The 26449-nt window shown below is 41.6% G+C and overlaps 1 protein-coding gene across 1 annotated transcript in view; it reads right to left on the minus strand.

Moving 5' to 3' along the window:
* Positions 1-26449, minus strand: part of ALLC (allantoicase) — a 798769-nt gene that overhangs the window by 335828 nt on the left and 436492 nt on the right. The window lies entirely within an intron of this gene.

Below are 26449 nucleotides of genomic sequence, written 5' to 3' on the forward strand. Positions count from 1 at the left end.
AAATTAATTTATGTAAAAATATAATTAAATATATTTTATTTTAATGTCAAAAATAAATATAAACAATAATTCTAAATAATTAAAATTAATCTGGAACTAGTAAATAAAAAGTTGGAGAGCATGCACATTAACTCCTCAAATGGAATCTGTGTTAAATAATGAAATGTGAATATATTTCATTTATAAATATTAATCTTTAGCCAATACTTTTTAAATAATTACACTCCATCACTAATATTATTATTTGTATTTAATTTGTACTAAACATGTTCAAATGTATTAAGACGTTTGTTTTGAACATTTCACCTAATTTTTTAATAAATCAATAATTATACATAAGTAACTTAATTGTATGTATATATATATATATATATATATATATATATACATGTATATATGTGTATATATATTTTTTTCTAAGAGAGTAATGTATTAACAAAAGCATTAGCACTATTATGTTAATTGGTTATTCATAAAGCAAATGTCTAAATAGAGCACTAGCACTTTGAAATGGTAATAATCTTTCCTGTATTAATAATTTCATATTGGCACCTAGGAGAACAACTGAAAACAGCCACATGGCACATTGAGATAGAAGGAAAGAAACGTTATTCTGAAATTGTATGCAAGTAATTAATGTTGCTGCTCAATACAAAAAATTCAGAATGATTGCCTAAATGAAACAATTATATACGAGAGGAAAAAAGTCTTTGAATTGTTTTAAACCGCCTTGAAATCAAATGAATAACCGGGCAAAGGATGATTGCCTTGTATAACTGGTAGTCTAACACGTTCTAAGATGGCGCCCGTAGAGACAGTGCAATAATCTCCTTTTCACTAAACAAACTGTTGTCCTTCGCTTATGCTAATGTCTGTAATGAGTATTTTAATGTGAAAAAAATGGCACTTCTACATCTTGAACAGGTAGCGTCAAGCCAACGAAACGTGTAGATGTTGTCGTTTAAATTTAAATAAATCCAAGTGAATATTACCCCTTGGAGTGCTGGATGATCTTTGCTGCAAGCTGTGATCTCATGTGAGAGATTTGAAAACATGGCGTACGTTTCTTAACCAGCACCCCTGACGTTCTGGATGCACACCAGTATAAGCGCTGAATGAATTTGGTAACTAAGAAACAGGCCTGCCCCCCGTAGAACCATACCAACGCTGCCAGGAATCTGTAGGAGTGTGGACCACGAAGAGGAACCCGCAGCCTGTGATCAGAGGATCTCGGAAGTGAGGCCGACAAATTGTGGCTATGCTCCGGTAAGAAGGGCGAGCGAGTGGGAGGTACGTCAGGCTCTGCAGCAAGAATATCTCGCGATTTGTTACCTGAGAGCATAAATATCGCTAAAGTAGCAGGAGGGAAAATACTGGTTGAAAAAATGAGCGTCGAGGAGAGTGCTGCTCCAGAGCAAGAAGCTCTGAAATTGATTGAGGAAACTGCTTTGCCGGCAAATAGGGATAGGAGTGCCCCTATTCCAATAAGCAGTAATGATCTGGAGAAACAATTACAAGAACTGGAAAAACTCAAGAAAAGAGTGATTTCCCGATGGTGGGAGGTAGCCTCATTGCGTCAGTACCTGCAGGTCGGAGGGGTGTCATGCGGACTGCGTATAATGATCACACCCACCTATGAGAATCTGCAGTCTGAAATGCCTTGTGAATGGGCAGAAAACAGCGCAACGAGCTCAGGCAGTATGATACGCATCTTATTGGAATATACTGAAAAGGAAATTCATTTATTTATTTATTTATTATGCAATTTATACTGCGCAAACTAAACCCGAAGGTGTCAAGGCGCCTATCAAAAAAAGATCAAAAAGGCAGAGCACAACTACAGGTAAGCGCTCACAAAGAGACGGGTCTTCAAGGCAGTTCTAAATGATTGTAAAGTGGGAAGAGACCTTAATTCCAGTGGGAGAGCGTTCCACCACTTTGGGGCCAGATTGGAAAAGGCTTTGCCACCCCATCTAGTTTTCCGGATACGCGGAACTGAAAGAAGAAGTCTGTTGGAGGAACGAAGGTTCCTGCCTGGATTGTAACGAGACAAAATGGATCCAATTCCAGTAGGGCTGTTTTTTGCTAGGGCCTTATAGACCATACACAGGGTTTTAAAGAGTATACGGTCCTCAACAGGAAGCCAGTGAAGCTGCTTCCTGGCAGAGGTGGCAGAGGCACATCGGGGTAGATCCAGGACAAATCTGGCTGCTGCATTCTGGACCACCTGCAAGCGCTGCAGCTGACTTTTATTCAGTCCCGCATACAGCGCATTGCAGTAGTCCAGACGGGAGCCCAGGAGGGAAACAGCAAGTTGCTTCCTTGCCTGCAGTGAAAGATAGTGCGTAATTTTCCTTAGTATGCGAATGATACCCCAACAGGTCGATACAGTCCTGTTGACCTGTTGGCACATACTGAGGATGGGATCAATCATAACCCCAAGATTTTTGGCTGAGGAGGTAGGATCAGGACAAGCTCCCAATGAGTCTGGCCACCACTCAGCTGACCAAATCTCCTCCTTCCTCCAAACACCATCACCTCAGTTTTCTCCCCATTCAGTTTCAATGAGTTGTGAATCATCCATTGGCCGACTGCCTCCATGCAAGTTCTAAAATTGGAGGCAGTCGACGTAACTGACTGGGAGAGAGAGACGAGGATCTGGGTGTCATCCGCATAGGAAACTACCTCCATCCCGAACGATCTAATAAGTCTGGCAAGGGGGGTCACATAAATGTTAAAAAGGGTGGGGCTTAGCGCCGACCCCTGCGGGACCCAACAATGCACAGACAGGGATGGAGATAGGAATTTACCAGAGCATCACCCTTTGCTCTCTATGGTCAAGGAAAGAGGTAAGGAGCCCCAGGGCCGCCCCCTGAACCCCAATCTCCCTCAGGCGAGATGTTAAAACCAAGGGAGAAAGGGTATTGAAGGCAGCCGTGAGGTCTAAAAGGATCAGGAGGGAGGTCTGTCCCCCATCCACGCGCGTGCGGATATTATCAAGCACTATGGTGAGGGCAGACTCGGTGCTATGTTCCCTCCTGAAACCATGCTGGGAAAGATCCAAACAGCCCGAGCTCTCCACGAAGGCAGCCAGATGTTTATTTAGATGTGTTTCTAACATCTTCGCGGGAGCCGGGAGCAGTGAGATGGGGCGAAAGTTTTTTAATACCCCGGGGTAAAGAGAAGGTTTCTTGAGCAACGGATTTACTACAGCATTTTTCCACTGCTGAGGAAAAATGCCCTCCCTCATCGCCCTATTCATGATGTCAACAAGAGGGGGTAGGAGGGATTCTCTACACTGCTTGAGGATCTTTAGAGGACAAGCATCTAGCGGGGAACCGGATTTAGTTTTATTAAGAAGAATCTCTAAATCCTGTAAAGAGAGGGGAGGAAAGGATTCCAGACCTCCGGACAGAGATATCTCTGCGGGAGCAGGGTCCGAAACAACGGGAGCCAGGGGCTCAGTGGTAGAACATCTCTGCGACTCCAGAGCGATGTAGATGTCCAATATTTTAGACTGAAAAAAGGAAGCTATCCTATTGCAGAGCTCCTGAGATGCAGTTACAGGGTCGGGGGTCTGAAGAGATGTAAGAGAGTCCACTATCCTAAAGAGCTTTTTAGGAGAGGAAAGTGAGGTTGTGAGGGCCGTGAAGTATTCTTGTTTGGTCCTAATCACTTCAGACTTATAATTTTTTATCAGGATCTTGTGGGCTTCCTTATCCTTTTGGTCCCAGCTAGAATGCCATAAGCGCTCCTGTCTCCTTCCTTCCTGTCTGAGGAGTCTTAAATGTTCTGAGAACCAGGGGGTTGAGGGTCTTTTCCTGGCTGAGTAACATGATCGAATAGGAGCCAGTTCATCCAGAGCCTCCTTAATGGTCTTTTCATATTGTGAGACCGCCGACTGAACACCATTCTCCTGGAATGTGGACAAACTAGGCGTCCACGGATCAAAGGAATTTTCCGTGATGTTTTTAAAATTCCTATGTACTTCCGTCGTACTTGGAATTTTTCTAGAGGTGTCCTGGATCGAGTAGGCCAGATTGAAAGGAACGGCCAGATGATTTGACCATGACAGAAAGAAGGGATCCATTACTGTCAGCCTCTGATCATTAGAGAAAATCCCATCGAGCGTATGCCCCGCTCGGTGGGTGGGTCCTTTCACCAGTTGGGTGAGTCCACAAGCTGACATAACTTCCAGCAGGGAAAGAGTGTCATGAGCCTCCAACAGCTCTAGATGAAAATTAAAATCTCCCAGAATAGTAAGATTTTCGCGACCAAAATAGGGTTCAAGAACATGAAGCAGTTTCAGACCAAAGTCTGCTCTGGGACCGGGAGGACGATAAACCAGTATCCCGTTGAATGCGGGATTAAAAGAGTCGGACAGGGAGAAATATAGCACTTGAAAAGCATCCTTGGGGTCAGAGACAGGTATGATGTGACAATAGAACCTATCTTTATACAAGATGGCCAGCCCGCCTCCTACCCGGCCCATTCTATCCTGCCGTGCTAGGCAGTACCCTTCAGGGACCGCTTCGACAAGGTCGGGACCTGAGGAGTCTTTAGCCCACGTTCCAGTGACAAAGACCCATGAGGGTTTCCTCTCCAGTACCTGCTCCTTAAAAACGATATTATTTTTAATAAGTGAGCGAGCGTTGATGAGAATACAATTTTCACTCAGCGCACTGGATCCCGACGCAGAATAGGACTCTAAGGGAAAGGAAGGGGAAGGTAGGTTGGAGCCCCCAAAGCCTACCTGAAAACAACCGCACCCTATAGGTAGTAGAAAATCTTCAGGGGAACTTTTGTGAAAACATGACAATGCGAGAGGTTTAAGCCGCAGTACCTCCTGTAATGAATATTTCAATGTCTGATGGCCGACCTTATCCTGACCAACAGTCCAGCCATCCAACCCGTCCTCAGCGCGGACGGGCGCAGACGGGCTGGACTCTGGCGTGACTCCGGCAAACACGCTGCACGCCATAAACACTGGTTTATATAGGGCTCTAGCCAGTCCACCTGACTGCTAGAGCGCGGAGAGTTTCAGCGCTTCCCTAGCACCCACCCAAGATGGCGCCCACCAATTTCAGAGCGCGACATGAAGACATGAAGTTATAAATAAAATAAAGGAATTAAACGGTATATTGGAAAAAAATGGAGACCAAACTAAGGTGGGAAAATTCAGATAGGATATGAAAATAAGGCAGGAGAAATATGAAAAACGAATAAAAGATAGAAAAGCAATAAAATTCCTATGTGACCGTCTGGATTATGAGTCAGGGCGTTATCATACGTTCGCGAAAACATTTGACTTAGTGAGAAGACAGAAGATCCAAAGTGGTACAACTCAACAAACAGATATTTCCCAAAGTGAAGCAAGCTCCGACACTGGTTCTGAACAAGAACAAGATGACCAAAGAGGAGGAGGAGTAAAAGATGTGAGGCTAGTCGTGACAGACGAATACCATTTATTACAGTTGGAACAACAGACAGATCATCGTACCACAAGGGGTCGCGAGAGAGGATGAGGCCAAGGAAGAGAAAACAGAGAAGAAGAGGAGAGGTATATAGAAGGAGAACAAGAATGGCAATCAAAAAGATCAATGCGCTCCAACTCAAAGAAACAGGCGAAAAAGGAAATACCAAACAAACAATTGTGAATTTAGGGACTATGAGCCTAACAGATGAAGAGAAATATGTACTCGAGTTGGGACTTTCATACTGTGATGAGAATGACTTTAACTATCCCAAGAGCAGAATGAATTTATATTTATTTGTGAGGAAACACAAATTATCCAAAATGCACATCAATGAAAGCTGACATAATCCAACAATCCCAGAAACATGGACAATCCATCCAGCAGAACTGAATTTCTTGAATGCAAATGATGCACCCACCTTAGCAAATCTACTTTCTTTGCACAAAATTGAAAACAATGATGGATTAGTAATTACAAATGAACTCCCGGCGAGTAATGATACAGCAGACCATCTGACATTGAATTTGGGAAGAGAAGATCATGCCCCATTTCGGTCACCTTCCAGATTTGTTTTAATGAAAATGTAACAAAAGATTTGAAATGCTTGTATTATAAAATAGCAAATCAAAAGAATAGGATCAACTCCAAAAAAGCTCTGATACAGAAAACTGTGGAAAAAATCACAAATGACGACGGAGTGTTAGTAAAACCATCAGCGAAAGGAGGAAATGAGTTGTGGGGTTGGGAGCTATACAATGAGGAAGCACTGAATCAACTCAATGATACAGAATGTTACCGCAGAATAAACAGAAAAGAATATGAACTGTTGAAGGAATTACTGAGCTGGGACGAGTACAAATTGATAAAACAATACAACCCAATACTACCTGTCTTCTATATGCTCCCAAAGGTGCATATGAGCACCACTACTCCACCTGAGAGACCAATAATATATTTATGTGGCAGCTTATTTGAAAACGTTTCTAAACACATTGATTATTTTTTTAATCTGATTGTACCAACATTGACATCGTATATTAAGGACTCTACAGATTTTTTGAAGTGTATTTATGATATACGTTGGAATGAGAGCACTACGGTTTTACTAACGCTTGATATTGATACATTGTATACTAGCATAAGGGGCATACTGACGGTCTAAAGGCTACTGAATATTTCTTAAACCAAAGACCCATTAGATTTTTAAAACACAATCAAATGATTTTAGAAATGATGAGATGGTGTCCGACTAGAATTTCTTTTCATTTGGTGAAGATCTGTTCCAGCAGAAACAGGGTACAGCCATGGGCACCTGCTTCCCCCCCAAGTTATGTCAATTTACATCTGGGCTGGTGGAAGAAGCATGTGCTCAGAGGGCCACCTCTGGATCATTGGAGTGAACATGTCCTTTTGTTGCTGTGGCAGGCACTGAAACGGACATAACATCATTGATCTGGGAACTGAATACGAATGGCCTGAATAATACATTTGTAGGACATTGGAGCAGAACTTCCATAGATTCTTTGGACATCAGAATAAACCCAGTGAAGGGTAAACTTGAAACAACCATCTTTACGAAGCCTACTGCTAGTAACACTATTTTCCACGCAGAAAGTGCCCATCCAGCGCCTCTCATAATTAGTGTACCTTTTTAGGGAATTTTATAGGGCACAGAGGGCATGCAGAAGTGATGAAGAATACTATAAAGTGGCGCAGGAAATGACCAGTAGATTCCTACAGATAGGAAATTCACCAAAGATTATGCATGGGGTTGCTTTAAAAGCCAAGAACCTAGAAATACAAAGAATATTCTTCAAACTATCTAGAACACAAGAGAAAGAATAATCATAAAAATTCAGAACTACATTCAGCTACCCACTTTTGTATAACTACTTTTAATTTGAAACATAAGGAAGTGAGGTCCATTTTAAATAAACATTGGTATCTGGTGAAAAATGAACCAGTAGTTGGCCCAAAAGTAAGTAAACATCCGAATGTCGTTTTTAGAAAATCGAAATCATCGAGGAACAGGATTGTGAAGAGTGAATATCAAGAACAAAAGAGAGGGGGAGCCCCCTCTTGGCTTCTGCTTAAAAAGTGGTTTCAGGAAGTGTTTTAGGTGTAAGGCGTGCACTCATGGATTGAATCGCACGCATTTTAAAACATCTTTTAACAAAACCCTTACGATCAGAGTTTTTTTAAGTTGTAGATCAAGTTTTGTGGTCTACATGTTACAATGGCCCTTCCAAAAGATCTATATAGGTAGAATAACGGTACCTGTATTTAAAAGAATATTGCAACATTGGAGAGCAATTGTCAATCAGGATAAGACATACCCTATCACCAGACATTTTCAAACTCATCACCCAAGTGATCCCGAAGGCTTACAGTACAGCTGTATAGCCGAAGTACCCAGAAATAAAAGAGAGAGACACAGGGAGAAGGAAATCCGTGGACTAGAAAAGTATTTTATACTGGAGTGTGACAGCAATGAACCCCATGGGTTTAATATAGGTGAGGACTTGTACACTTGTCTGGACTAAATTGATGAGGAGTAAGTATGAGCTCAAAATCCGTTCCGCTCGCGGATTTTGCGAATTTTCGAACTCCCGCGAATTTACCGAGAATTCGCAAATCCGCGAGCGGCGGATCCGGGGGCAAAAGTTGAAGCCTGGCCTGTTGTAACTATTTTACGATTGCGCCGGCATGCTGCCAGCGCCATCCTAAAATAGTTACTAAGTTAGCTTCAACAGGAAGGTCTAATAGATAAAATAAAGCAGGTGCTCGATTTTATCTATTAGAGCTTCCTGTTGAAGCTAATTTAGTAACTATTTTAGGATGGCGCTGGCAGCTTGCCGGCGCCATCGTAAAATAGTTACAACAGGCCAGGCTGGTGTAATTTCCTTTCCCAAATCTACCGTGGAACATCAGCTGTGATGCTGGATAGAGGCCTTTGCATCCTTGACTTTCACTAGCGCAATACCTGTGCTGTTCTTGTGACCAGGGGCTTCTTTCTCTTCATCTGCTGAACTGATCTTTCTCTGACCTTTTATACACACAAGAGGCATGTGAACTCGCATTGAAGCCCCGCATGTTTGGCCCCGCTCACACACTCGTGGTGTGCACCGTCTTCCCGCCATTTACCCACTATGATGGACAGCTCACTCAGGGACCCCTGCGCCCTTCGGGGCGATTGCATAGTAACACACACATGGTCGCTCGAACTAGTTGAAGCTCAAATTCAGTGACTCATTCATTAGCCCAAAAACAATCGTGAGCGTCGTCGAGGCTGGGCAGGTGTGCCTTCATCCCAAATCTACCGTGGAACATCAGCTGTGATGCTGGATAGAGGCCTTTGCATCCTTGACTTTCACGAGCACAATACCCATGCTGTTCTTGTGACCAGGGGCTTCTTTCTCTTCATCTGCTGAACTGATCTTTCTCAGACCTTTTAAACACACAAGAGGCATGTGCACTCGCATGAAAGCCCCGCCCCAAATCCGCGGATCCGCAAATCCGCAAAATCCGCCGATTTTGAGGATCCACGATCCGCAAATTCGCAAAATCCGCAGATCGTGGATCTGCAAAATCCGCCCATGCTTAATGAGGAGTCAGAATGAACAATAATAATGAAATGAGAACGAGCAAGCACATTTAAGTACCTTTTATTTTCAAGTCTCTATGTTGAAATTTCAAATTATGGATTGAAAGCGACGGAAATAGTGAAAGGAAGATAGACAAAGATTTCTTGGACATATCACTTTATATGTAGGGTAATACAGTGAAAAACTCTTTTAGCAACCATTTGTGGAATGGCATGGAAAAAGAAAGAAGGAAAATGACGAAAGAAATGTGAATTTTTATGTAAAATATATAATTCTATGTTTTAAAGTGTATTTTGTAAAGTATATGATGATGTTTATTGTGGGTTTATATATAAATAACATACGAGAGAGCACTTGCACTTTATGATTATCTAGTACTGTAGACAAGTATACTGGTACTGATTGAGATGAAATTGAAACTAGTATACATAAGCACTAGCACTTTTTCTAAGAGAGTACTGTATAAACAAAACATTAGCACTATTATGTTGACTGGTTATTTATCAAGCAAATTTCTAAATTGAGCACTAGCACTTTGAACTGTTAATAATCTTTGTCGTATTAAACATTTTATATTGGCACCTAGGAGAACAAGTGAAAACAGCCGCATGGCACATTGAAATACAAGGAAAGAAACTTTATTCTGAAATTGTATGAAAGTAATTAATTTTGCTGCTCAATACAAAAAATTCAGAATGATTGCCTAAATGAAACAATGGTATATGAGAGGAAAAAAGTCTATGAATTGTTTTAAACTGGCTTGAAATCAAATGAATAACTGCGCAAAGGTTGATTGCCTTGTATAACTGGTAGTCTAACACGTTCTAAGATGGCACCCGTAGGGACAGTGCAATAATCTCCTTTTCACTAAACAAACTGTTGTCCTTCGCTTATGTTAATTTCTGTATTGAGTATATTAATGGGAAAAAATGGTGCTTCTACATCGTGAACAAGGTAGCGTCAAGCCACAGAAAAGCGTAGATATTATTGTTTAAATTTAAATAAATCAGAGTGATTATTAACCCCCCTAGTGGAGTGCTGGATCTTTGCTGCAAATGGTGATCTCATGTTATATATATATATATAAAAAGTGGATTTAACCGGTGAGATCTTATGGTCTATATATATTAATATCTGGATTTAACCAGTGATGTTTTTCCGTCCTTTTGGTAATTGCCATTGGATATACAGACATTCAACTGTGGAAGTATGTTGTTTATTTCTATTAAGTCACATGACTCACCATGTCACTGTGAGGGGGTGGTCACAATGTGTAATTTGCATTTATAAAAGCATTGAGTTCGATGTACGTGTTGCAGCGTGAACAAGGGCATATCTTGCCAGAAACGCGTAGCTGCTTTCTGTTGTTCAAATAAAAACAACTCTGCTGATGTGACGTGGTCCGTCTCCTTCCTGTTTGCTGGTGTGCTGCGTGGTTGCTGAAACACCGAGAGATCCAGAGGAGTCACGTGTTGAATATATATATATATATATATATATATATATATATATATATATATATATATATATATATATATATATATATATATATATATATATATATATATATATACATATATATATATATATATATATTTTTTGTAATGTAATGCATGCACTTTATTGGTAAATATCTATGAAAGATGCCAAAAATAGAATTTATATAGATATATGAAATAGTTGAATTGATTGCATTTACAGAATGTACTGTGTTTACAAACTTTTTTAATGAAAGTTTTGTGTTATATGTTTTTAAATAAGCACTACGCACTTTATTTAATGTCACTATTTAAAGCCATGTATATTTCAATGCAATTTGCACGTTACAAGATGGCCACCATCTTTTTGAATGTCAGTAGCCGTCTTCTATGTCCATGATTATGTCAGATTGGCTAAAGGTTTAAAATGGTGACTCATACGTGGCACAAACGTAACACTGACGAAGCCTGCAAAGGCGAAACGCGTCTGTTTGGGGTGAGGAGGGTTTGGTATAATAAATTTTTGAAACGGATACCAGAGTGCCAGCCGTATTCTTTCCTAAACAACGGATGAGAGGAGGAACGTGCAGCGATATTGAGGCGTCTCACCAGCGGCGGCTTTTGGCACCCGGAAAACAGTGGAGCGACGGCGGTGAAAAGAAACTGTGCCCCAAACTAATATGGCCGTTTGCCCCGAGGCAGAACAAGCAACGAAACGCGGGAGCATTTGGATGGTATGCTGAAACGCGGATTACGAACAACATATAAAGGCGCCACTGGCAGAGTCTGCCGCGCGGAGACTGGGAACACGTCGGCTGACGAGAACCAAGAACCCGCAGCAGGTCCGGTGAGTGAACGTCGAATCGCATTGGCGATAGTAAACACTTAGCCTCTTTCCGAAGGTACCGAGAAAATATACCAAACCCCAGCTAGCCGCCGTGACTTTGTCACCGCCCCACCAAAATAAGACTCTGAAGAAAAATAGTTTTTTTTCTACGTCTAAAATTAAAAGTAAACACAGCGACTGCAGCACAAAACGAACATGTCCAACCTTGATGATATCTCTGGGGAAAGAGAGTCCGCTGCCAACTTCATGTTTAGGAATTCAGCAGATAGGCAAGCACGACCAGACAAGCCCACAGCCCAAAACGCCCCCAACAGCACTTTAAAAACATTATTTGCCAAATTGGAAAAAGTGCAGGAACAGGAGATACGAAAATGGTGGGAGGCGACCTCACTAGAAAGGTACATCGAGTGTGGTAGAATACCTAGAGGGCTGCGCATATATACTGTGCCTTCATACGAAAATCCGGACCAAGCACTATTAAAGGATTGGGCAGTTTACACAGCGGAGTCTGCGAAGGGAATGGTGCGCATACTCATCAAGTATGCTTGGAGCGACAGAGAAAAATGTCTAAAAGAAATAGCAGACATTGAGGAACAAATAAGCAAAGAGAAAAACTCCAAGGAGATTGAAGAACTAAGAGATATCATGAACAAAAGAATTAAAGACTATGAACTAAGCATCCGTAAGAGAAAACAATCAAAATTTCTCAGGGATGAGCAGGACTATCTTTCAGGAAGAATCCTGACGTTTGCAAGAAAATTTGATGCCACCAGAAAACGGTTGGCCCAGAGCAATGCGACGCCAACAAATGAAGACACTGAGGAGTCAGAAGTTTCGGAAGGAGAGCAACCCCCGGTGACCAGAGAAAAAGCGCCGGCAAGTGCGAGGCCTTTTTTCGACGAGTTCGAAGTAATCAAGGAAACTCGTCTCCGCCCCCAACAAAGGAATCATCCACCTGCACCCCAACAAAATCAAAATGGAGGACCGCGAGGGGCAAGAGGTGGTGCCCAACAAGCAATGGCATCTCCGAGGGTCACGAGGAGTGGACTAAACCGCAGGAGATAAAAGACAGAGAGGAGAACAACATTATAAACCTTTCAAAGATGACATTGATGACCGATGAAACTAATGTTCTCAAAAAAGGTTTAAGCTTCTGCCCAGCCAGCAAGTTTGATCCAGTTAATGTACGGATTGATCTATTTAAGTACATTAGAAGACTGAAGTTTAAAAAGATCTTTTTACTTCACCCACCAAAACCGGACACTATAGAACCCAGGACTTCCATCTTGGCCACAAATGTGAATGTTGTACCCACATGTGAGGAACTGGCAGATACACTATTGAGACCCACACAAGAACTGCTAACAGCGACTATGAACCCTGATAAGGCGGAACACACAGTGACTGAACAAAAAAGAGACCCGAGTGCGATGAAGAATAAATCAAAAAAGCTACCAATGACAAACTTTGATGCCATTGATTTATTCAACGAAGCTGTGCTAGGTGATCTGGAAAATATTACAACTGGAAAAATGAATCGAAAAACCTCCAACATATCAAGGAAAGAATGGGAGGCTATCAGATCACTCAAAGAGGATAAAACAATCGAAATAAAACCTTCAGATAAAGGAGGAAACGTTGTCATTTTCAATCATGATCATTATCTTTTGGAGGCACAAAGACAACTGAGTGATAAGGACTGCTACATTCCCATACAAAGATGTGAATACAACAAGAGCATCATAAAGTTTCATAATATGCTAGAAGACTGGCAAAAAGAAGGTATGCTCAGTATAGACGAATATCTTTTCTTAAAATGTGAAGCACCTATCGTACCATCCTTTTATCACCTCCCGAAGGTACATAAACATGCTAAAAGACCTCCAGGACGCCCAATAGTGTCCTCGATTGGGAGCCTCTTAGAGAACACTTCTAGATTCATAGACTCTTACCTGGCACCTTTCATGAAGGACCTTCCGTCCTATGTGAGGGACACTCAAGACTTTCTAAGCATCATGGATAGTGTTACATGGGACTCTGAAATGTTATTAATAACATCATATGTTGTCAATCTATACACCTGCATTAACCATGAGGAGGGTCTGACTGCCATTAAGTGGTTCTTAGATCAAAAACCAGACCACTTTAGCAGTCACAGTGCCATGATTCTTTCCATGATTAGATTCTGCTTGTACAACAACAACTTTCTGTTTGATGGGACAATGTATAATCAAAAGAGAGGTACTTCCATGGGCTTGTGCTTTTCTCCCAGCTACGCAAATTTGTTCGTCGGCTGGTGGAGAAGCACGAGGCCTGGAAGGATACCAATGGTATATGGACTGAAAGAATTTTAATGTGGACCAGATATATAGACGATTTGTTTATTATCTGGCATGGTGATCGCCTGTCTGCGGAAAATTACATTGCCACCCTCAACACAAATAACCTCAATCTAAGATTCACCAGCACCATTAGTACTAGCAGCATCAACTATTTAGATCTTGAAATATTTGTACACAATAACACCTTACAAACCCGCCTATATAGAAAGCCGACGGCGGGCAATGCGATACTGCATGCTGGCTCCTACCACCCTAAGAGCCTGGTGAAGAATGTGCCCTACGGAGAATTTCTCCGCCTAAAGAGGAATTGTTCCTTAGAACAAGACTACATGCAGGCCAGCAAGGATGTCAAAGAGAGGTTTGAGACAAGAGGGTACAATAAGAACATCTTACAACAGGCCAGTGTGTAAGCCTTAGGCATCAACAGGAGGGATCTCCTGACACCAAAATTAAAAGTAGATGTGCCTGATGAGGTGAGAATGATTACCGAATTTAATACCAAATCGGGGGAAATTGTGAACATCTTTAAGAAGCACTGGCACATACTCACCACAGACAAAACATTAAAAAACCACATGACACAGAGACCATTAATTACATATAAAAGATGTCCGTCTCTGCCCGATCATCTAGTCCGCAGCCATTTTAGAACAATGGTCCAACCCATCAAACTGTCTAAATCAACGGGCTTTTTTCCATGTCTAAAATGCAAGGCATGTAGATTCAGCAGCAAAGTGTCAGACTATCCTAACCGTACTGGTGAAAAGAAACCCAACATGAAAATCAAACAGTTGCTAAATTGCAACTCAGAATACACCATTTATTGTTTAACCTGCCCCTGTAAGCTGCGATACATCGGCAGCACCATGAAACCTGCCAAACTAAGAGTCCTGGAGCATATGGAGGCAATTACTAATAATGACAAGACATATCCCGTTGCCCGCCACTTTGCCGAACACCATCAAAGTGACTGGGAGAAACTTAGTTTTTACTATATAGATCAGGCCCCCAAATTGGAACGGGGAGGGGACAGAGACAAGGCCCTACGCATTCTTGAGTCAAAGTGCATCATCACTCTCAAAACCCTGACTCCGTGGGGCCTCAATAACAATGAAGAACTATGGGTTCACCTTTAGTTCACATATAGTCTGACACATGGGGCACCAGGGTCAAATGTATCCATCTAACATACCCTAGGGATAATAACAATACTCCACTGCTGAAACAGGAATCCCCTTTGGAAACTTGTGCTGTAACACAATCGCCCATTCAGGGCTGCACAACTAATGTAATGCATTATAGGAAATACATATCCTATCAATTCTGCACTTTATTGGTAAATATCTATGAAAGATGCCAAAAATAGAATTTATATAGATATATGAAATAGTTGAATTGATTGCATTTACAGAATGTACTGTGTTTACAAACTTTTTTAATGAAAGTTTTGTGTTATATGTTTTTAAATAAGCACTACGCACTTTAATTTAATGTCACCATTTAAAGCCATGTATATTTCAATGCAATTTGCACGTTACAAGATGGCCACCTTCTTTTTGAATGTCAGTAGCCATCTTCTATGTCCATGATTATGTCAGACTGGCTAAAGGTTTAAAATGGTGACTCATACGTGGCACAAACGTAACACTGACGAAGCCTGCAAAGGCGAAACGCGTCTGTTTGGGGTGAGGGGGGTTTGGTATAATACATTTTTGAAACGGATACCAGAGTGCCAGCCGTATTCTTTCCTAAACAATGGATGAGAGGAGGAACGTGCAGCGATATATATATATATATATATATATATATATATATATATATATATATATATATATATATATATATATATATATATATATTCTGCTACTCCACTTCGCAAGCAGGACGCAGGCGCTCTCTTCTCCCGAAGAGACACATGGAGCACAGACCCAAGTAAGTGGAAAAATTGTCGGTTTATTGAGCTGTTACTCAGTTGGCCATTACGCGTTTCGGTACTGACGTACCTTGATCACATGACACATGAAAAATGTTCCGAAGACATTACATTGAAACATCATGCACATCCTCTCTTCACGTGACCCCAAATACATGTCGCACCTAGCAGGCACACTAATGTTAGTATGCCTGGGGGCCTGGCGAGATTCACCTCATATCACCACATATTTCAAACGCTCAAAACGTCAGTCAGTACAGCCCAAGTGGGCAATGAACCCGGGGTGCAACGGCAAGTGGCTCTCCATCTGGCAATGATGACCGGCAAGCAGTGAATGGCGCAATGGGGAGCACAGAAAATGTGGATGAGTTGAACCCTCCGAGAAGCCCGGGCCTACTTAGCCCAAAAGACCAAATTTTAAAAGAATTCGTGATGATGGCGCAAGGGCGATTGGAATCACAGAACAAAGGCAACGCCAACATTCAAAGAGGACGTGGTCGAGGAGGGAGAGGCGCCGCAAAGTCAAGAGTAATAGAGACCGACAGAAGCAACATGTCAAGCCCGGTGGGATCCAGGACAAGGGGCCAACAAAAGAAGAAATAATGGATTCCAAGACCATAATCAATCTTTCGGAGCGTGAACTTAAGGAAGCTGAGAAAGAGGTACTGTCCCTGGGTCTCTCTTTTTGCCCATCTTCCACTTTTGACTATGCTAGAAGCAGAGTGGATTTGTTTCATTTCACACGTAAACTCAGATTGCGGAAATGGTTTAGCACTAAAGCTAACGACAATACATTGAAAAATAGGAATGAACCAAGTAACATTTGTGTGGATGATTTAGAATTTTTTAAAAGTATGTTTGAAATGGGAAACAATACTGATTCGGTGGTCTACCCATTGCTTGATTTCATTGATGATGGCACAGACATTAATTTGAGCACACATAGTGGGTTTAAACCTAAATCTGTTTTTATGCCACAGATCATTAATGACTCTGTTGCTGTGTTTGAAAGAGGTGTGATCAGGGAACTTGACAAACTATCCAAAAAAGTGAAATATGGAAGAAAGAATCTTTCGAAATCACAGTTTGACGCCATCAATACTCTTAGTAAAGACAAGAGTATAATAATAAAAAAATCGGATAAAGGAGGGAACATAGTCATTCTACCACTCCAAATGTATATTGATGAGGGACTCTCCCAATTAGGGGACTCACTTAAATATGAGAAAAGCAACAGAATAACGTACAGAACTAGCTGCAACAAGTACCAGGAACAACTGGGAGACTGGAAAGATAAAGGTCTCATAGAAAAAGACGAATTTGAGTTCCTGCAGTGTAAGAATCCCAAACTGCCAGCACTTTACTTATTACCAAAAGTGCACAAAAGTCTCACCAACCCCCCTGGGAGACCCATTGTATCTTCCAGGGGCAGTTGCTGGGAAAATACCTCCAGGTATGTGGATTTTTATCTACAGCCTTTGGTTCAAAATTTACCCTCATACCTGAGAGACTCGAGGGACTTCCTGAAAAAGATTGAGCGGGTTCAGTGGGAACAGGGATGGCAACTTGTTACCCTTGACGTTAACAGTTTGTACACCTGCATCCCACATCACCTGGGGATACAGGCATGCAGACATTTTCTGCAAACCAGATCTGTCTCATACATTTTACAAACTGAGATGATTCTGGACATGGCCCTGATGTGTCTTACCCAGAATTTTTTTACCTTTAATGGGGAGATTTTCCATCAACTCCTTGAGACCACGATGGGTTCTTGCTTTGCTCCCAGCTTCGCCGGACTATTCTTAGGCTGGTGGGAGGAGCAAGTAGTCTACAGGTCCCAGGAGTTTCAGTCCAAGGTTATCACCTGGCTGAGCTACATAGATGACATTTTTGTCATCTGGAATGGAACTGCTGAGGAAGCGAAGGATTTTACTAAATCCCTTAACACGAACAACCTCAACCTCTCCTTCACTTGTCACGTCAACAAAGAAGAAGTGGATTTTCTTTACCTTAAGGTGCGAGTGGTGGAAAACAGTCTCACCACTGTACTCTATAGGAAAGAAACAGCGGGCAACAGTCTGCTACACGCGAACAGTTGCCATCCACACTCTCTGATCAATTCCATCCCGTTAGGTGAATTTTTAAGAGCCAAGCGGAACTGCTCCAATAATTCAGACTTTGAGAAAGAAGTAGAGGCCATGACCCAAAGATTCACAACGAGGGGATACAGCAAGAAAAGCATTAATGCAGCAATCTCTAAAGCTAATACTCTTAATCGGACCGATCTGTTAAAAGAAAAGGACCAGATCAACAAAAACCCCACCCCCACAACTAGATTCATAACAGACTATCATGGTCAAAATAGGGAGGTGAGGAAGGCCCTGGACAAATTCTGGAATGTTCTCACATTAGATAAGGACATTGCAGCAGTCATCAGCCCACACCCCCAAATTACTTTCAGAAAAGCTAAATCACAAAAGGACACTCTATGTACTACACTAGTTCCCAAAACAATCAGCAGCAATCCAGTCACTGGATTCTACATATGTGGCAGATGTAAAGCCTGTAAGAACAGCGCCAGTACTAAAACCATTAAACTATCCGAACATCTTGACCCTTTCAACATCCGGGTGCACACAACATGTCAAACTGACCATGCTGTGTATGCACTCATGTGCCCTTGTAAACTGACTTACATAGGCAGCACGAAACTACCTGCCAAAGACAGAGTGCTACAGCATATGAGGACCATTAACAATAAAGACAAGAGCTACCCCATAGCCAGACACTTTGAATCCTTCCACAAAAGTAACCCCAATCTCCTATCCTTTTGTGTACTTACATCTGTACCCATAAGGGAAAGGGGGGTAACAGGATACAGGAACTCTGCAGGTTGGAATCCCTTCTCATTATAAAATATCGAACCATGCAGCATGAAGGGCATAACCTTGATGAAGAACTAGAAGTACATCTGGGTTAGCTGTTGTGCACTGTCACCTGCCAACACGAGCACTTGGTTGACTGTCAGTTCAGCTGTGTATAATACTTTGGTTTGTGAGATACTTGTGTCGATTTAATGTTGTAATGAACTATGTCACTGATGCACAGATAATCACTGAATTTTATTATTTTTTTCACCAGATGGTTGTGAGAAGTCACAAGAACTGGCAATGCACGAGCACTTGAGCACGTTATCACGTATGGAAGTTGAAACGTATGGTCGAAAACACGGGCGATGGCGGCTCAGCAGGTCCACATTGTTTTCATGTTTCTCATGGTATTAACTTCATGCCCACTGGGGCGCAATAAGGACATTTGAATGCACCCCGGGTTCATTGCCCACTTGGGCTGTACTGACTGACGTTTTGAGCGTTTGAAATATGTGGCGATATGAGGTGAATCTCGCCAGGCCCCCAGGCATACTAACATTAGTGTGCCTGCTAGGTGCGACATGTATTTGGGGTCACGTGAAGAGAGGATGTGCATGATGTTTCAATGTAATGTCTTCGGAACATTTTTCATGTGTTTTGTACCTCCCGAGACTTGGAACATGTCACTCATTCATTTCAGTGGTGCGCTGCCATGCATGTGGCCCAGACTGACTAACACGATTTTGCCTGCCAGGTGCGCCGTTTATTTGGTTTCATACTATGAGAGGCTGTGCATGATGATTTAATGCATTGTCTTCGTAACATTTTAAATATATTTTCATTTATTTTCATGTGTTTGTACCTCCCAAGGCTGGGAACGTGCCATTCATTTATTGCCTTTCATTTGTGCATTGCCATGAATACGTGTAAAAGTGATTTTCTCACGAGTCTTTTTACTATGTCCTCTGAAGGTCATGTGACCATACTTAAACAATTGAATCACTCACACTCACGCTCGTGATCAAGAGGTTTTACCTCGAAACGCGTTGGGTAGGAGCTGAACATTAAAGCTCGTTAAACTGCAAAGCTGGCCTGGACATTCCTTCTTTACCGTGTGGAATTTCTTTTTGGATATATATATATATATATATATATATATATATATATATATATATATATATATATATATATATATATATATATATATATATATATATATATATATATACATATATATATATATATATATATATATATATATATATATATATATATATATATATATATATATATATATATCAAGCAACAAAGTCCATATATCAAGGGGAGCACATATCAGCTGGTGCATGTGGCAAGGTTGGACTTTCCTTGAAGATATATTTCTCACCAAATTCAAAATGTAACGCAGCACTTTCTTTGGGGTTTTCTTTACTTATTTATTATTCAGGCCATCTTACTCCTGCTACGCGTTTCAACCACACGGTTCTTGGTCACGGTACATAGCGATAGTCCATCTTTGCTTTTATCTTTTTATACCAATCTCCCACTTAACCCATTATAAGGCATTGTGAGATTGGTAGTCATATATACCAAAAAACTTAAATAAAGCATCATTGTTTAATTTCTCAAGTGGTCTTACATTCAAATAAACATATTACCATGGCATATGATCTTATATGCCAAGGCTAGGTATCGGCAAAAGAAGAGAATTTACCTATGCCTCTATGTACATAGTTACAACATTTAATGTAATTAAAGAGTAAACCACACTGTTAGTCAACTCAGACAAATGATTTATGTCAGTTATTTATCAAAACTCATAAATGATTCATACATTTGTGGCAAGAGAAAAACACATAGTCAACTTGACATTGAACACACAAAAAGAGATTTTTGCAAGGGATAAAGCGAAACAAACAATATATGAACAAAAATTGTGTGGATTATCGTGAACAAATCAACAACAAGTGCAAATACATTGTACACAGTGAGTAAATGGTGTCAAAGCAATGAACAACAGTTTGTCAAAAGTTATATTAAATTCATATTAAATTCAGAAAAAACTACAGGGGTACGTCTTATTCAATGCTTGCCCCATTGCCTGAAACACTATGGATTATAAACGCTATATTGTGCACAGGACAAGAAAATTATAGACCCCAACATGAATTGGGACCAGCCCAGAGTTTTGGGCAAAACAATAATGATAAATGCCAACGCGTTTCGAATGCCGATGTATGGTTCATCGGATTCTCATCAGGGCGTGGATTGAATCCATTTGAAACTGTTGGGGAAGAAAGACAGGGGAATCAATTAAAACCTAGGATTTTGACTTAAAGAAGCTTATCCCATGTGAATGCTTCAACTGTTGTGACATACCTTATGCGACCAAAATGTTTAGGTCGATTGGGTCTTTATTTGTGGAGACAGTTATCCTAAGCCGAGGAAGTCAACCTGTAATTTTAGTGACATTGGCATGATCAGTAAATGTACCATGATGAACAGGCAGGCACTGGTGTGTGCATGCGTGTAAGAAATTATTACCTTTATGCAAGGAGCGGCCGCTCCGAGGTTGAGGCTGTGAAGGCGCCGAAAGCAATTTAATGATTTGCCTTTGAATATGATCTGTAAACACCAAGGAATTATGTGTTTAGCGAGGGGAATATAGTCTCGTGACATGTAGAGTTTGATCACAATAATTCTCTTACTTGTGTCCTTGAGCAAGATAACGAGCTCTTCGTCGAGTTCTGTGAAGGAACAGAAGAGAGCGGGGAGCTGATCAGTGCCCTATGTATTGACTTTCCCTAGTAACAATAAAAATGAAATAACATTGCGCCGGTTGGCGTCTTACCGTGAGCTTGGACCCTCAGAGCATCGGGTCACCCGTCTGTTAGGACGGAATCGTCTCTTGTGAGAAATTAATTCTGAAAAAAGGGGGACGGAAAACCGAGCGAGTTAGTGCCGCGGTCATGCTCAAAAAAGCGCGTGTATGTGCGCTGGTGGCCAGACAAGGGTCTTACCTGGATTGTTTGGAAACCGTGTCTTGTATTTGGGTTCTGGGAGGACACAACAGCTCGCCGCTGCAGGTAAAATGGACTAAGTTAGAAAAGTTTGTCACATGATGTCAGGAACCAATCGGCTCCGGGGGCCCTCTAGCTAAGGATTGTGGGACATGTAGTTCAACAGAGAAAGGTTAAATTCTAGTGACTTCGCTGAGGACGTTAAGTCCATTATTAACAGTGTTGAATTTCATAATGAGGTAGGCCTCCTTACGTAATAATGCTGCCTCAATGTCCTGTATGTACTGTCGGGGGTCCGCCCATGCAAGGACCGTCCATTTGAAATCAAGCTCCCCATGGTCATGGCTCATAAAATGTTCGACCATGGGTGCTGAGCATACCTTTTTCTTTATACGGGATCGGTGTTGTGTAATGCGTGAATTGATAGGTTGACAGGTTTTGCCTATGTACACTTTGTCACAGGGACAAACCACGGCGTAGATAACATTTTTTGTGCGACAATTGGTGAAACTGTCATGTTTCCAAGTGACCCCGTCATGGTCAAATGTATTACCTTCCAAGGTAGAGGAACACGAAATGCAATTGCCACACTTGTGGTGCCCGCTTATAGGTTTTAGCTTCCATTGTGAAAGTAAATCACTTTTGGGTTTCGGAATATAGCTGTCTGCTCGAATCAGTTGTTGACCAATGCTTTTGTTCTTGCGCATGGCAAAAATGGGCTTTTGTAATGGACTTGGTAAATCTTCCAATAAATGCCAATTGTTTAAAATGATGCGTTTGAACTGATTCGTGTGTGCTCCATAAGTTGTGACACACACCAACCCAGCCTGTTCATCTTTGACCTTTTTCGTCAGGAGGTTTTCCCTGGCAGTGCATCTGGCTCGTTTTTTTGAATGGTTAAGGAGTTTTTTAGGATAGCCCCTTTTGGCCATTTCTGCGCAAAAGTTTGTGGCATGTTGATCAAAATCCGATATCTCAGTGCAGTTTCTTCTTATTCGTAGCAGTTGCCCAAAAGGGAGGTTTTCTTTCAGGCACTGTGGGTGCGAGCTTTTGAAATGAAGAATAGTGTTTCTGTCAGTGAATTTTTTGTGTAGGGTCGTGGTTAGAGTGTTTTCGCGGACCCCTACTGTGATGTCCAAAAAAGTCATTTTGCTTGTGCTGGATTCAATAGAGAAGCTGATGTCTCTATGCCTGGAGTTGAGCCAATTGTAGAACTGGTCTAGTTCCGTCTGGCTCCCCTGCCACAGGAGCCAGACGTCATCAATATATCTTAACCATTGGGTAATATGGCCAGTAAATGGATTATTCTCGAATATGAACCTTTGTTCATATTGTGCCATATACAATACCGCCATCTCAGGTGCATATGGGCAGCCCATAGCGATGCCCTTTACTTGGATAAAAAACGCATTCTCAAACTTGAAATAGTTGCTGCGTAATGTGATTTCAGCCAATGACAGAATGAAGGAGGTGGGGACCCGGTGCGGTCTTTCGCGTTGTTCAAGATATATTTCCAAGACCTGCAATGCCTCGTCCTGAGGGATTTGGGTATATAGTGAGGTGACATCTAGTGTCACCATCAACTGAGTTGTTTGATCAAATGGTTGTCCCTCTATCTTGTTGATGAAATCCGTTGTATCTCTGAGATACGACTTAACCTGCGGTAGAAAGGGTTTGAGAAAAAAGTCAATGTATTTTGAGACCGGTTCTAGTGCAGAATCGCACCCCGACACAATGGGTCGGCCAGGCGGTGTTTTGTCATTTTTGTGTATTTTTGGTAAAAAATACAGGACAGGTGTCCTAGGTGTTTTCTTGTTTAAGAACTCAAATTCCTTAGGGCCTAGGAATCCCTCATCAAGTCCTATCTTGGTTATGTTAGCAATTTTGCATTGTATTGCATGAACAGGATCCTCCTTGAGTGGTCTGTACCAGTCTGGATTGTTAACATGCGCTGTTCCTTCCTCTAAGTACATGGTGCGGGGCCAAATCACGACTGCCCCACCTTTGTCTGCTTGCTTTATTAGAATGGACGTGTCGGATTTAAGATTTTGAATAGCAGATGTTAAACCTTTTGACATGTTCTTATTGACAAAATGTTTTTGTTTCTCAAGTTTTGAGAGGGAGGAAAGAACGGCTTGTTCAAAGGCCACAACCTGTTTAGGAATATTTTGGGTCGGAGTAAATCTGGATTTGACCCTAAGCCCAGTGGTTTCTGAATTAGACATCACTTCAGAGTCCGCGAAAAACACCTTCAACCTAACATTAGTACGTTAGTACCTCAGCCAAACAACAAAATGAGGCAGACAAATTGACCCGTCTCCAAAAGAAACACATCCGAACCGAACTACATGGCCACTTTTTACTTAAACATCTGAAAGCTGGGACTATTCCTTGGGGACTCCAGGTAAAGAACATCCCGGTGATTTTCACCGAGGACGCAGATTACAAAAAGGGATTTAGTCAGATCAATACCAAATGTAGTCGGGACCTCATGGTCCACACTATACAGACAGCCCAACGCATCTGCAGCCAAGAAGAAAAAGAAATAGAGGAGCTAATCAAGGCCATATCTGACAACCAAACGGTGACTGAAGCTAAGAATCTTTTAGATAAGATTGAAAAAGAAATACAACTCTTTAAGGACTACACACTTAACGCTAAAGTAGCCCAATTTGAAAGGGACTCGAAATCCTTCAAATTGGAACAAGTCTATCCATTCTTGAAGGAAGATTTTTACACATCAGGTGAATCAAGAGGAGCGTTAACATCATTCCAAGGCAGATCTAGGAACAGATTCCTCACTTTCTCAGACACAACATCGTCTGACTCGTCTTCTGAGTCTCGACAAGATAATCCAAAAAGACGAGGGGCTGCTGCATCAACTCCTTTTTTAGGCAGAGGCGGACAGTCACGGGTCCGCTTCAAACAGCCATGGGAGATGCGCACGCGCAACAAAACTTACAAGAGCTAGAGAAATCAGCCATAGTTAACCTTTCAGATAAGCAACTGACTCAGGACGAAACAACACTTCTATCCCTGGGCCTCAAGTTTGTCCCTAATAAAAGAACAGACTTCACCCAACTTAAATTAGAGGCATTAGACTTTTGCCGCAAGATTAGGTTGAAGGTGTTTTTCGCGGACTCTGAAGTGATGTCTAATTCAGAAACCACTGGGCTTAGGGTCAAATCCAGATTTACTCCGACCCAAAATATTCCTAAACAGGTTGTGGCCTTTGAACAAGCCGTTCTTTCCTCCCTCTCAAAACTTGAGAAACAAAAACATTTTGTCAATAAGAACATGTCAAAAGGTTTAACATCTGCTATTCAAAATCTTAAATCCGACACGTCCATTCTAATAAAGCAAGCAGACAAAGGTGGGGCAGTCGTGATTTGGCCCCGCACCATGTACTTAGAGGAAGGAACATCGCATGTTAACAATCCAGACTGGTACAGACCACTCAAGGAGGATCCTGTTCATGCAATACAATGCAAAATTGCTAACATAACCAAGATAGGACTTGATGAGGGATTCCTAGGCCCTAAGGAATTTGAGTTCTTAAACAAGAAAACACCTAGGACACCTGTCCTGTATTTTTTACCAAAAATACACAAAAATGACAAAACACCGCCTGGCCGACCCATTGTGTCGGGGTGCGATTCTGCACTAGAACCGGTCTCAAAATACATTGACTTTTTTCTCAAACCCTTTCTACCGCAGGTTAAGTCGTATCTCAGAGATACAACGGATTTCATTAACAAGATAGAGGGACAACCATTTGATCAAACAACTCAGTTGATGGTGACACTAGATGTCACCTCACTATATACCCAAATCCCTCAGGACGAGGCATTGCAGGTCTTGGAAATATATCTTGAACAACGCGAAAGACCGCACCGGGTCCCCACCTCCTTCATTCTGTCATTGGCTGAAATCACATTACGCAGCAACTATTTCAAGTTTGAGAATGCGTTTTTTATCCAAGTAAAGGGCATCGCTATGGGCTGCCCATATGCACCTGAGATGGCGGTATTGTATATGGCACAATATGAACAAAGGTTCATATTCGAGAATAATCCATTTACTGGCCATATTACCCAATGGTTAAGATATATTGATGACGTCTGGCTCCTGTGGCAGGGGAGCCAGACGGAACTAGACCAGTTCTACAATTGGCTCAACTCCAGGCATAGAGACATCAGCTTCTCTATTGAATCCAGCACAAGCAAAATGACTTTTTTGGACATCACAGTAGGGGTCCGCGAAAACACTCTAACCACGACCCTACACAAAAAATTCACTGACAGAAACACTATTCTTCATTTCAAAAGCTCGCACCCACAGTGCCTGAAAGAAAACCTCCCTTTTGGGCAACTGCTACGAATAAGAAGAAACTGCACTGAGATATCGGATTTTGATCAACATGCCACAAACTTTTGCGCAGAAATGGCCAAAAGGGGCTATCCTAAAAAACTCCTTAACCATTCAAAAAAACGAGCCAGATGCACTGCCAGGGAAAACCTCCTGACGAAAAAGGTCAAAGATGAACAGGCTGGGTTGGTGTGTGTCACAACTTATGGAGCACACACGAATCAGTTCAAACGCATCATTTTAAACAATTGGCATTTATTGGAAGATTTACCAAGTCCATTACAAAAGCCCATTTTTGCCATGCGCAAGAACAAAAGCATTGGTCAACAACTGATTCGAGCAGACAGCTATATTCCGAAACCCAAAAGTGATTTACTTTCACAATGGAAGCTAAAACCTATAAGCGGGCACCACAAGTGTGGCAATTGCATTTCGTGTTCCTCTACCTTGGAAGGTAATACATTTGACCATGACGGGGTCACTTGGAAACATGACAGTTTCACCAA

Source organism: Lissotriton vulgaris, chromosome 6 (assembly GCF_964263255.1).
Source record: "Lissotriton vulgaris chromosome 6, aLisVul1.2, whole genome shotgun sequence".
NCBI lineage: Eukaryota > Metazoa > Chordata > Amphibia > Caudata > Salamandridae > Lissotriton > Lissotriton vulgaris.